At 42.0% G+C, this 13223-nt stretch overlaps 1 protein-coding gene across 1 annotated transcript in view; it reads left to right on the plus strand.

Moving 5' to 3' along the window:
* The first annotated feature begins 221 nt into the window (after nucleotides 1–221).
* Nucleotides 222–13223, plus strand: part of DAB1 (DAB adaptor protein 1) — a 245280-nt gene continuing 232278 nt past the window's right edge. Inside the window, exon 1 of the mRNA XM_048947036.1 lies at nucleotides 222–323. The gene's annotated coding sequence lies outside the window, so the exon portion shown is untranslated. The remainder of the gene's footprint in view (nucleotides 324–13223) is intronic.

Consider the following 13223-nt stretch of genomic DNA (forward strand, 5'->3'; position numbering starts at 1 on the left):
ATGAAGGGGGGTAGGGAGTAATTTTGGGCTGTGGGAAGTATGTAGGGTTTGCAAAATAGGGGTTTGCATCAGCTGCAAATGCTCAGCCACACCTGTTCAGCTCAAGTGGGGAGGGAGGAACAGCTTCCAGCTTTTAGGGAGGAAGGGTTTTTAGGGAGGAAGGGTTTTCCCAGGTGTTCCTGGTGGTTTTATTTGGGGTGTGCGAGGCCGAAGAAATGTTGAGCTGTTGCTGCCCAATATTTGGGCAGTAGATATTTCTTATTCTCTCTGACTAAATTAAGTACTTTGAAGGTTGAGAAGGGGAGCAACTGCAGTGGAAAAAGGTATGTTTTTCTTTGATTACGTACTCTTGCAGGGTATAATTATACAGAAATACAAATGGAGAAAACAAGGTGAGGTGTGTGATTCTGTTGATCTGGAGGAATTGTGGTAGTGTTTGCATTATGTGCCTGTGTGGATCAGCTCTGCAACAGAAGCATTTATATCAGCAGCAGTTCAGGTGCTTTTTGAATATTGAGAGTTAAGCCCAAGAATAAACAGATAGTTTTCTTGTCCTGTAGTTAGGCTAGGTTTGGTGGTGATTTGGGGGTATCTTCATAGTGAGACACCAAGCTGGGAGGTGAAGATCAAAATTCTATACTGTGGCGGTTAAAACTGCTGAAATTGGACGACCCTGCTCCACAGAGCCTCCAGATTATTTTGTTCTGTATGTGTTATAACTCTCATCATGTGTTTTCTAAGGAGAGCATGTGTTTGCATTGGCCTTGGGTTGTGGCACATGGAGTTTACTTCTGGTTTCTAGTTGTGCTGCTCCTTTCTGCTTTGCCTTACCGCCCCGTGGTGGTTCAGTGTCCCCAGGGAAGTAGATGCAGATGTCACCAAATGGTTTCCATGCTCCTCAGCTGTGTGGTTTAACTTTTACTACAGTTATTTTGGTGATCGCTTGCCAAAATGTACAGACAAAGGTGGTGGGAGTGTCACAGAAAGGATGGGTTCAATAGCTGCTTGTAGAGAAAATGAAAGCAAATCCAGGGGCAGCCCTAGCAATTCCCATGTCTATTTTTGCTGGCAGAGGGAACAAGAATGAAAACAAAGCAGGTTTATATGTGCTGATGTATAAGCAATGGAGGTGTCCTGAAGGAAATGCTACCAATTAGCATGAAAGCTGTTACCAATTTAAGACAAGATTTGGCCGTGCAAATCATGAGGTTTGAAGATGAACCTATGACTTCTTCTCCCAAATGTTTTCCTGTCCAAACACCCCTGGCATTTGTGAGATGGCTCAGACAGACCTGCAGTGGGCAACTGGGGTCAGCCAACGCAACTGATCCTTTGGGCCGGTTTTGCTTCCAGCACGTGGTTGCTGAAATGAGAGAATAAGCAGTGCTGAGGGAAAAACACACTCACATGTGTGAAATAATGGGACAGTGCTGAAAAAAACCCTTCTGGGAGTGGAGCAGTGTAGCTGGGGCAGTTTTCCCTGCGTGCCAAGAGAGCCAGGGATGGGTTTGGGGTCCTTTGCTTTGCATAAGCTGCGCAATGCCCCCCTTCCTAATCTGAAACTGGATGGGAGAAAAGGAAAGAGGGGGAGGATTGCCACACCACTGGTTAAAAGCTGCCACAACGATTCATGCTGCCTTAAAATCCTTTCCCTGAAGCGGTGCTTTAATAAGATTCCTAGTTGGAAGTCAAACTCTGTCCAGTAATTCATTCTAAACTCTCATAATGCATTTATTAGCGTGGAAACTGTAGAAGTGAAGTGGCTGAATTTGAGGTCCATACTTAAAATTAGCAAAAATTCAATGTCATTTTGTGTTAATGAGGGAGGAAAATGAGCGCTGTAACATGCAGAGTGGTATCTTTTTGTATTAGCAGAGAGCTAAATGAGCATTGTTTGAAATAACATGTTATTAAATTTCCTTAAAGTGGACTCTCGGTCTGATTGAGTTTTTCTTATCTCAGTTAAAGTTACTGAAACGAGGGATGTTCCATTATAAAGGAATTTCTTGAAAGACAGGAGTGTGCTTTATCATATTACAGCTCTTGCATCAGATTAAATGCTACTTATGTCTTTTATTGAAATCTGGACTTCTTGTTTAGCATTTTTGCTTCAACAATACAAAAGCTTCTGATTCACAACCTTTTGCATAATAGATATATTAATGGGTTTCTGCATATTTTATTGCTTTGTATTATTATAAAAGCCATTAATCTATTTTCTTGATTATCAGTTATGGTAAAGACATCATAATTTTTCTCTGAATTGCATTGCTGCCGATGGAATTCAGGACTTTCCACACTAATTTCTTCAGCTGGCCTCATTAAACCTGGTCCTTCTTTTCTTCCCTTTTTGTGCTGAGAATTGTATTCAGCTGGAGACCTGTATTTATATGAATACAGGAGGATAAGTTCTGCTTTGGCGTGCTTGCATCTTTTTTCATTCAAGTAGATTAGAACTGTGCGTATGAATCTCAGGCCCTAATTGGGTTTCTAATAATAGAAACTTCTTGCTATAAATACACGGCTCATGCAAATGATTCCTGCTTGTTTACACTGCAGATGTGACTTCTGCATACTTATTAACCTCTGGTGCTCCACGTGAGACATGCTTGATGATCAGTGGAGCGCCTGCTAGGAGGACTAGGGGTGTTCCCAGGGGTGATGCCAAGCTCCCATATTGTCTTTGCTTTTGGGAACTGTTTTGGGGTTCTCTAAAACCTCTAGGAAACTTCATCCAGGAGAGATTTCAGGAATGAGACCATCTCCTGTGATTGCCTTCACTGGTGTGGTTTTAACCATACATAGAGCTTCGTGTTCTGTCTTCTGTTGTCTTTAAAGGTTCCCTTACTGAAGGGGAAAAACAATATATATAAGTATACATTTACTGACTTTCTATTTGCTGTGACTCATATCAAGTCGTATAACCTGGATGTCTGAGCTGTTTGGTTTCTGATTTGTGGACAAGCTTGATGTTTCTTAGAGGGCTAAGAGGTTTCTGTGTGTGTGTGTGTGATGGGGAGTTTGTGTATGTATTGCACCCTGATGTAAGTCACAGAGAACATGGCTTTGAGAAGGATCACTGTGCTGGTTTGAGCAGTGGTTTGCATGAGAATGGGAAAACAGTTGTGGTACATACAGTGTGCTGTGTTTGATGTCTACATCATGACTACATCATTAAGTGTTTCCATTTAGTCCTCAGTAGCTTTAGCTACTTTCACAACAAGGTATTAGAGATTAGATATAAAGACCTACTGTTCTTGCACATAAAAATGGATGGCAGAGACCTAATTTCTATGGTGCAGCAGCAAATGTTGAATCACAGACCACTAGAATCCCCTTTCAGCCTGCTCTGTGGGACCAAGTGATGCTCAGATCTTCCAGGGGCCTACGTCCTGCAGGGAGCAACCACATTTCCAACTGTAAGTGCAGACCTTAACAGCATGGCTTTAATTAACAAATCAGATAAATGTGATCTGGTGGAACGGGCTTTTGTGGTACTCTGGCAGTTATTGATTTATGTTCCTGCAGTGACAGACAGCATTTTGATTTTTATGGCCAGCAACAGGTTGTTGCCATGGTGACTTCATCACTGGGCGACATTCCCATAGCCTTCGTCCCAAAGAAAAACCCAGCAGGTTTGGAAACTCTTTAAAAATGATTACAGCAATAAATTTTTAAAGAGAAGTTTTAGTTCTTGTCTACCTTCCTAGGGGGAATAATTTATGTTCCAGGAAGGTAATGCATGAGTTTATCGAATCTTCTGTGGCAACTATCTGTACTGGGCAAAGTCTGATATTGCAGGATTTGCCTACTAAAGGAACTAGAAAGCTTCATTTTTGCTTTTTCCAACCCTTTGCTTACTCCTTTCATCTTACTTTCTTTCAAGGAGAAAAAAAGTCCAGCATGAAAACCCCACATCCAGCACTGCCCTCAACTGCAGGCTTGCAAAACTTTTTTTGAAGTCTGCAGGCTGCTTCTGCCACACATGAAGCCAGCAGCAGAGCTTACAGAGTCAAGCTTTTGTCTTTATATGGAACACGGACAGGCACGTGTGATCTTTTCTATTTGCTGAGTACAGCTTGGTTACCTTGCTGTGTGGGAGATCTCCCCAAATCCAGACGAGAGGTGAGAAGGCTTATTCCAATAGCCCTACTGATTTTCTTAACCTCTGGTGGCTGCTTCTGTCTTTGCTATTGAATTTCCAGGTCATGCTCTCTTGCAGCAGCCATTTTTTATGCTGTGACCAAAAGTGGGCTGCTCTTTTCCTAAGTGTTTTGAGTTTTACAGCATACCTATGCTGCTGCTCTGTGGGGCTTATTTGGCTGAGCCCCAACTTCCTGCCGTAGACATTGCTACAAGAATGTACACTTAATAATGCTTATTTTCTCCCCAGAGTGCTAAAATATGTTTTCATGAGCAAAGGGGGAAAGCTAAATGGCATACCTTCTTATTGTGAGGTTGGTCAGATTCCGAGCCAGGTTCTGGAGCCTCCATCATTGGAGCTATGTAGGGAGGCATGGAGTTGTCACAGTCCCAACAGTGTCCTGCCATCCTGTGGTGCCCCATAAGGGCTGCTGAGCTCCTGGCTTGTCTTGCTTAGATGGAAAGAACAAGTATCAAAACTGCTTCTTCAGAATTGGTTCTGAAGCAGCAAGGAGAAGCCCATGCTGCTTACACCCAGATGGTATCACTTACCATCAGTAGAGCATCGGCAGGTATCTGAACAATCTTCCTATTTTTCCTTCATCTAGCAAGATTTAAATATAATTGAAAGGGGACTGACTGAAAACCAAGTTTGGTTTATCTGTGGGTGACCCAGGAAACAACATCTTTTTAATTTCATGCATCAGTGAGATGATACGTCATGCTTTGTACAGTGCGACAGCTTGCTACGTTGCATAACTCAACGTGCTGATGCAACCAGCCATGCTAAATTAACCTGATAGTCAAACCAAGGGAATTCAAGACAACAAGCAGCTTCTTCTGCAGCTTGCACTGTTCAACAAACCTCAGTGCCCATCTTTCCTCCCAGCTCTGTTCTCATCAGATTTATGCAAGAGGAGAATTTTGATAGCTATAATGGGGTAACAGTTATAAAACGTGAATAACTCCAGGCTGGGCTGGGATGAACTGACACCGGTTCTCTGTGAGGAATATCTCATACTGATGTGTTTCTCTTTGGCTTATGGGTTAGCTTGGGAAGGATTCCAGCTTGCTGGGCTTCTTGCGAGCACTGCTTTGCTGGACCCCCTATGGTCACCCCAAAAGCTGCTTGCAAGAGGCACTTGGTCTCGCTGTGTTCAGATATAGCACAGTGAGGAACTGCAGAGAGAACAAAAGGCTGATGCTGAGCTTGAATATCTTTGGAGTCAAAGGCCATGGCACGCCACAGGTAGACTTGCACACCCAGCGCTTTGCTCGGGGCAAAATTTTTGTTTAATATCTGACATCTGTCAGCAGCTTCTTGCACGTTCGTGGGGGAAGTGAAATAGGAATTCTGCACAAGTTTCTCATATGGCTGTGAAAATGGGAAGCCCTGAGAAACTGCACGTCATGGCCATGCTTGAAAATGTGTAAAACCTGTGGGTTTTCTGTGCAGTCTTACAATCTGCTTGTGCCCTTGGCCGCAGCAATGAGAGGCATGTATCCAAGTCCAATACAATGGTGTTGAGTGACCTCTGTGAGGACTGGGTGAGGGATGGGATTATTGCAGTGCCTGGTATGGATTTTGGTAAGAGTGGTGTAATTTACCTGTGAACTGCAACTAGAATGTGATGTTGGATGCTGCTGGGTGATGAGCGGTGCACAAAAGCTGCTGTTCTGCTTTGGAAGAAATCTGTGGAGCAGGAGCTGCTGCATGTTTGCGTAGCACCTGGTGCTCAGAGTTCAGTTCCTTCAGCTCTCCCTCTGATTTGATTTCCTTGTTTATTAAAAAAGGAGAAAATGAACTGCCTGCAATCCGTTTCTCACCTTTATCCCTGTAGCAGCAAATGGGCTCCTCTGAAATAATAAGGATTAGTGCCTCTTGGAGAAGTAGAAGAGAGCCGTGACAGTTTGGAGTCCTTAGATATTGTTCTTGCTTGAGTTGCTTTGTGGTTCCTCAAAGTGTACAGTGCCCTCTGGCACAATGTACACATACACTGCATCACCAAGTGCTGAAACTTCTCGTCTTAATTCTATGTGAGTGGCTTTCTCTCCAGGCTGTGATGGCTCTGTGGAGAGGAAGCCCGACAGCAGCACTGAGAAGGTTACTCATTATGCAGGAGAATGTTGATGGCATTTTAACAAATATCTTCACTAATATCTCTTTATTTTTATTTTTGTCGTGTAGGATCACATTTGAAGTAGATGCACTTTGAGGTTCAGTGAGGAAAAGCCTGTTTATTTGAGGCTGATGGAGATACTTGACTAGGGGATAACTGGGATGTAGGGCTCTGGGATAAATTACTCCACTTGTGTTTTCTGTTTCTTTTTTTTCTTTTTAATCTGGAGTGCACACAAACCATACAGCAATATTATCAACACTTTGCACTTTCCTTAGGATGTGTCTTAATATTCTATAATCCTCTTTGCTACAGAATGGGGACTGAGCTAAGATGGAATTATATTTTAATATTTTAATGTAATTCCTTGTGAAACAAAAGGGGACTGTGTTCAGTAGCTGGCTGGATATATGGCAAATGGGAACTAGACAAGCTGTGTAACATCATGACCAGTTTCTATGGCAACAAAAATGTCAGCTATCCTTTTGACTGATTCTATTAATCTGTGGTAGAGGCACTGATACTGACACATTCGGAATTTATTTAAACAAGAAGGTGAAAAGATAACCTCAGTGTAGCTTATAAACAAGGGGGAAGTTAAGCCACTAACATAATGCTATCTGACATGTATATAACAGTGTAACGGGCGAGCAAGACATTTCCAAGCCAGCCATTCTGCATTTTATCAGAGAAGTGATTAAGCTATTTACCAGGAGGAGTTGCCCACTATTGTTTTGTCTTCTGACAAAATTCCACATGTCCCTCCAGGGTGTGCAAAGCAGCATTTGCTGCACCCAAAAATGCTATCTTGCGTTAGTGCCAGTGCTGCTGAACCATTGGCCACGTGGCACTGAACCCACCAACCACATCGGTACCCTTGGGAGTAGCAACTAATTTTTGGCCTGTTTTTTGTGGGTTCCCCATCTCCGTTTTGTGGCTTCCATCCCTGTTTTGTTCTTGTAGTCAGCTGCCTGATGGAGGATAATGTAGGTGCTCACAGCTTCAAAATGCATGGTCTGGGCACTGCAAAATGGAAAAAGCAGTAGTGAGGAAACAAGCTCCCTTCTCTGTTTGCTTTATGTGGGTCAAATATTTTCCTAGGGATACTTGGAAATGATTGTGCAGTGCTATTTCCCCTCAGTACTTTATCCTTTATTCTCTTGCTATTGAAATAGCTAAATGTTTTCCTACTTTTCAATGTACCATGACAATACAAACTGCACGGTGATGTTGGTGCACAAAATAAATATGGAAGCAGATACTTGTCATTATGATAAAACAACATCTTTTCATCTTTATCTTGGAATTACAGGCTCCTCAGGAAGATGACAGTGTCTTGTTATGGAAAATGAATTTTCAGTGGTAGAAAGATATCTCTTAACTTATTCTTGAATTCTTCCTGTTTGCCAGAGGCATATAGAAAAATTAGCTTCTTTCCCAATTCTTTTGCTAGTTGTATTAAAATTCATAGTACAAAAAGCACCATATAAAAATGCTGGTGTGTGACTGAAAAAAGAAAAGCTGGAAAATGCACAGCCGAAGTTATTATAAGATTATTAGCTGTCTGCATTTTTTAAAAAATAATAATAAAAAATAAAGTAAGCCCTCAACATCTTCATTGATTTCTTTTTATGCTTGTAATGTACTGAAAATAATTGAGAACAGCAAGGTTTTATATATATTTTTTCTGGTTTAAAAAAAAAAGGTCAAATTTTCTAATTAAAAAAGTCACATACAATGCACCTCCTGGAAACTGAGTTTATGCAAAGCTTTTCAAATTCAGCAAAGCCTTCTGATGGCAGCAAGAACTCTCAGCCTTACGCCATGCTGAGCAGAATCCTGTCCTTTCTGTTCCTATACCCTGTAGAGCTGCCTCTTGTACCCTGTGACCGCTGGCTTTGTTGAGCAGGTGTTGTATTAGATCGTTATCCTCAGCACTTTGAGAACTGCAGAATTGCATAAATGCATCATGTTTTGAGCTTCTACTACGTGGGAGTGTAATCTTAAGAATATAACGAACTTAAAAAGATAAACGGGTAGTGATGGCATCTAATACACATCAAATAAGGCTTCTTCTAGTTTCCAGTCTAAGAACAACCATTAAGTGAAAGACGAGTTTAGTACCAACCTATGTATTTAGTGTCATCCAATTTGTAGAGTTCTGCTTCTGCAGCTCCCACAGGAATTCTTTCCTTTGCTGGTATTTCAGAGTGCTGCAATGATACCAAGATGGGAAGAAGAGGTGAGATACATAGGTCACGTCACTTGGTAGTACAGGAAATAAAGCAGATTTTGAGAGTAAGAATGAATCTGAGAGCTTGAAGCCTTATTGCTGTGCCCTCATGCAGGGAATGCAAGGGCAGAGCAGCTTATAGAAATGTATCTTGCTCACAAACTGTTTTTGTTTTTGAAAATCAGTTTGATTTTTTTGTTCCCCCTACTCTGATGTTTTATGAGCATTTTGCATGCTTAATTCCTCAAATGGATTGCACTAAAAAAGCCCATTATTGGTGCTTTAATAGAGAAAGGTACTTAACGTGGAGAAGCTCCCACGCTTACTAGCAGTCCTGTGGGGCTTGGCCAAACCAGGCCTTTTCCAACAGCTACCTTGATTATTTTGCTTTTCTTTCCTTTCTACAGGAAATTTTAGCAATCTCTATCACAGAATCACACAGAATCACTCGGGTTGGAAGGGACCTCAAGGATCATGCAGTTCCAACCCCCCTGCCTAGCAGGGCCACCAAACATACACATTCAGATCAGGCTGCCCAGGACCCCGTCCAACCTGGCCTTGAACATGTCCAAGGACGGGGCATCCACAACCTCCCTGGGCAGCCCGTTCCAGGGCCTAACCACTCTCCTAGTAAAGAACTTCCCCCTAACATCCAACCTCAATCTTCCCTCCTTCAACTTGGATCCATTTCCCCTCGTCCTGCTGTTGTCAGCCCTTTTGAAGAGTTTACTCCCCTCCTGGGTGTAGGTTCCCTTCAGGTATTGATCTCTACTTGGGAAGGTTTCTCTATTTCGGATGAAAGCCAAAGAGTGTGCCAAAGAGGTTTCTTTTCTCTCTTGGCACCATCTCCCTTACTGGAGATATTCCTTTGTATGCTTCAGAAAGCAATCGCTGGGACTCCAGCAGCCTGCATAGTATCCAACCTCTGGGAATCCCCCTAGTTTACTTCTGCAGGGAAGAATATTACTTTGGACCTAAAAGTAGCCAAGAACAAAATTCTAAACCTCATAAACAATCAGGTTTACCCGATTTTTCATCCTGTGTTGCTACAGCAAAAAAAAAAAAAAAAAGACTTCAAACAAAGTGAAAGAAGAAGAAACTTCTTCTAATTGCTATGACTCTTGAGCAGGACTGACATCCCATATGCTACAAACATACCACCTCTTAATTCAGATTGAAAGTCATGCCAGGGACAATTGCAAGAGGAATGCAGTCTTTCCTTCTGAAGCCATTGACTTGGAAAACTTGCACGCACAAGAAGGCTGACCTTTTGAGAAGTCGCAGGCATTAACTTTTGATTAAGTACTGTATTTAATTTCACTGAGCATCTAACCTGAGGGCAGGCTCTAGCTTAGTGTGCTTTGAAGTCAAATGCCTGACTGGGCCTACCATGATCAAAACACATTTTTGAGTCCTAGGTATTAGCAAGGGAAATACCTCTGGTGCAAAAGTGGATATATATTGAATTGTTTTAAGTCTTTTCTCTACGGGTTTGAAGGTCTTCTTTAGGATGCATCTTTTAGTGCTATAAAAATAAGGACATTTTGTATTCCTTTGCCATCTTCTGTATAAGGATCCCAATTTTTTTATCTGGCAGAGAAGAGTGGCCATCTCTATATGCTGTGCTTGAACTGGTTCACTATTGGTGCATCTGTATTTCCCTGGCTGCTTTGCCTTCTGCCCTCTGAAGATGAGTGTGGATTTCACGTTTTTATATATATATATATATATATATATAAAATATATATATATGTGTGTGTGTGTGTGCATATTTATAATGACATATTTTAAGTATGTAGCATTGTACATGAAATCCAGGCATTCTTCATCAATAATGTAGTGGTGGCCTGCCAGATATCCATCTGATGAGCCAGATGTTCCTGGAGGAGTTGTTCAATAGAGCATGCCAAAGGACTGGAAATTGTGTTTCTGGCTCTTGGCAGACTTTGATGTGTGCCAAAAGCAGAGCCCTCAGGTATATTACAGCAAAAGGACTGATGTGTTTGGGGTCACGGCAAAGCAGGATAGATCAGAGGTGAAAGGTAGTTCAAGCTGGTTGGATTAGCAGAGGGCTGGCCTGGTGCTATTAGCACGCTTCATACCTAATTAAGTGCTTTATTTGACACTTGAGAAAATTACAGATGCATAGATGGCTTGGTGTGTATGCTCACCTCTATGGTCAGAACCACTTCACTGTGAGATGAGGGTTTGCTGTCTGCTATTACCCACAGTTGGTTCCACATCTACTTATGCAAAAGATGACTGGGTAGCAAAATGGTAACATCTAGAAAGCTGAGACAGGGCTCTCTTGTCTTTTCCCTGTCCTTTCTTGCTCACAGCCTTTTCTTCCCTAATGCTGCTCAGCCTTTAAAAGCAATGTGAAAGAAGTTGTAGCTATGCCAGTCTGAAGACCTGCTTGAGTCCTGAGCTTCGGTTGACAGTGTTAGCATGGCCTCCACGCACAGGAAGGTAAACCATGTTGGTGTTGTAGCAGCCTACTGCTGCCTTGGAGGAAGAAATTCATTTTCTTTGTATAAAGAAATAAATTCCTGGTGCACAAGGGGAATTATTTAATGACCACAAAACCTGCCTCAGTTGCTCTGTGCAACTGAGTTCCCCTCAGCCTTTAGCATGTTCCTCTGGCTGCAGAGACCCCATAGGCTGCATGCCACAAGTGGAGTCCATATTCCTACCAGCAACGCGTCCATCCTAGCTAATGTGTGAGTTGAAGGAAATCTTATTCTTGTGCAATATTTAGGAATGAAGATACCAATGTGAGAGGATGTTGGCTTTAGTTAGGCTGGACGTGCTGAATTCCTATCAGAAGTTTCTATTTCATATTAAAATATGCTGTACTACAGCCTCAACTAATGCAAACCGTTGGGGCTGTGTTGCAGACGTGCTGATTCACCCATCACTACGTGCAGCATTAATGTTCATCCTTAGGACCAGAATAAAACCACCCAGAACGACATAAGACTGCGATGCTGAACATTTTTAGGCAATTGCTGTTTTTGTCAAAACTAACTGTAGCTTTTCTTCCTCAGCACAAGATGGTGAGTAATGAGCTATTGGAATAATGTCTGCCTGAGACATCCGTGGCCATATGGCAGTGTGGGAGGCGAGGATAAAACAGGGAGCAGTCACAAGTGTTTACTTTGAAACATGCTTTAAAAAAAAAAAAAGGCAAGTTTTGTGCTGCAGCTTGTTACATGTTGGATCAGGTACTGGAAACAGTAGTTTGTCATTATTTTTTCCTATTTATTGAACTTTAAAATCCCAGGCACATCAATGTATTTCGTATTAGTCTGCCTCATTGCTCTCTTTAGACCCATACCAGGAAACAGTGGGACAAACTGGTATTTTCTTTTGGTGCAACCGGAATAAGTTTATCCACATCTACATTATTTTTGTGTGTGCATCACTTTCAGCTGTAATGTAAGCTGGGTTTTGTTGCACTGGTGAAAACGTTGCTTGGGGAGATGTGTAAAAATGCAGGCCTGCACTTACAGAACAGCTTCAGAGGTTTTTAGGGGTTGCTTTGAGAGCAGCTCAAGACCCCCTGGTAAGAACTTGCAAAAATGAAAATATTCAGCCCAGAGAGCTGAAAAACTTCCACTGCTTTCAGGGGTGAGACACAGCTGCAGGAAGCAGAGTCCTTTGGAAAAATAGGTGGGTTATTTTGGCAACTAAAGAGGTTTTGGAAATAATGCCTAGAAAAATCTCCCTCCAGAGATGAATCCTCCTTTGGGCTCAGAAGGGGCATGCTGATATTTTTTATTATTATTATTATTTTTTTTTTTTTGCAAGTCCCAGCATTGTCTTGCTGTGCAGCTGCAGAGCTTGCATCACTCTGTCCCAAAGCAGAAGCCCCACATCTCAGCATTGACCCCTTGTGTGGGGATTCCCACATCACAGACATCTCAGAGGTAATCGAAAAGTATCCGTCAGGGAGGTGTTGGGAAACGAGTGCTCCTTAGATTCCTTAGAGTTTAGGTTCAACAAAGAAAACCTTGCGTGGCTCAAGTGCATTTCATGTTTAAAATACATCTGTGGATTAATTAGATTGATGATCCTATTTGGTAGGATGAAGGTGAACCTGTAGGTGAAGAGGAAACTTGCTGTATCGATACGGTCTGGCAGATTCCTCTGGGAATACAATATTGACTGCTGAACAACACAAAGGGTACTCATTTTTAACAGGAAAAAGCACAAACGGTCCCAAGCCCTCCTGAATCTGTAGGTCCTGTGTGTGCTGCTAGCACCAGAAAGCTCAAATGTTTTCCTCCTGCCTAATTTTATGAAAATGAAGTATTTTCTTCATCTTTGCGAAGCAGAAGCGTAGAGGAGGGGGGAAAAAAGAGATCTCAAACTTTGCTCAGAATGTGTGGGCTTCTGATTAGAGAGCTCTCTGTATTCTAATTGAATGCTGTCTTCTATTAGCATAATCTTGGGGTTATGGCTGGTCAGTGTTAATGATAAGTGACAGAGATGCATTTCACAAACCCTGTTTCATCAGATGGGAATTATATCCTGTAAATGCAAGCCCAGATCATAATATTTCATCTTGGTGTTGATTTATCCCAGCCTTAGACTACTTGTATTGATTTGCTACTAGAAAACATATCATCTTGTGTGATCTACTAATTGCATGCATACGATAGAGCCATTGTACACAGTCAAATGCATAAATGTACAGAACTGAATTCTCAAATCAGGTTGAGAAT

This window comes from Lagopus muta, chromosome 5 (genome assembly GCF_023343835.1).
Source record: "Lagopus muta isolate bLagMut1 chromosome 5, bLagMut1 primary, whole genome shotgun sequence".
Taxonomy (NCBI): Eukaryota; Metazoa; Chordata; class Aves; order Galliformes; family Phasianidae; genus Lagopus; species Lagopus muta.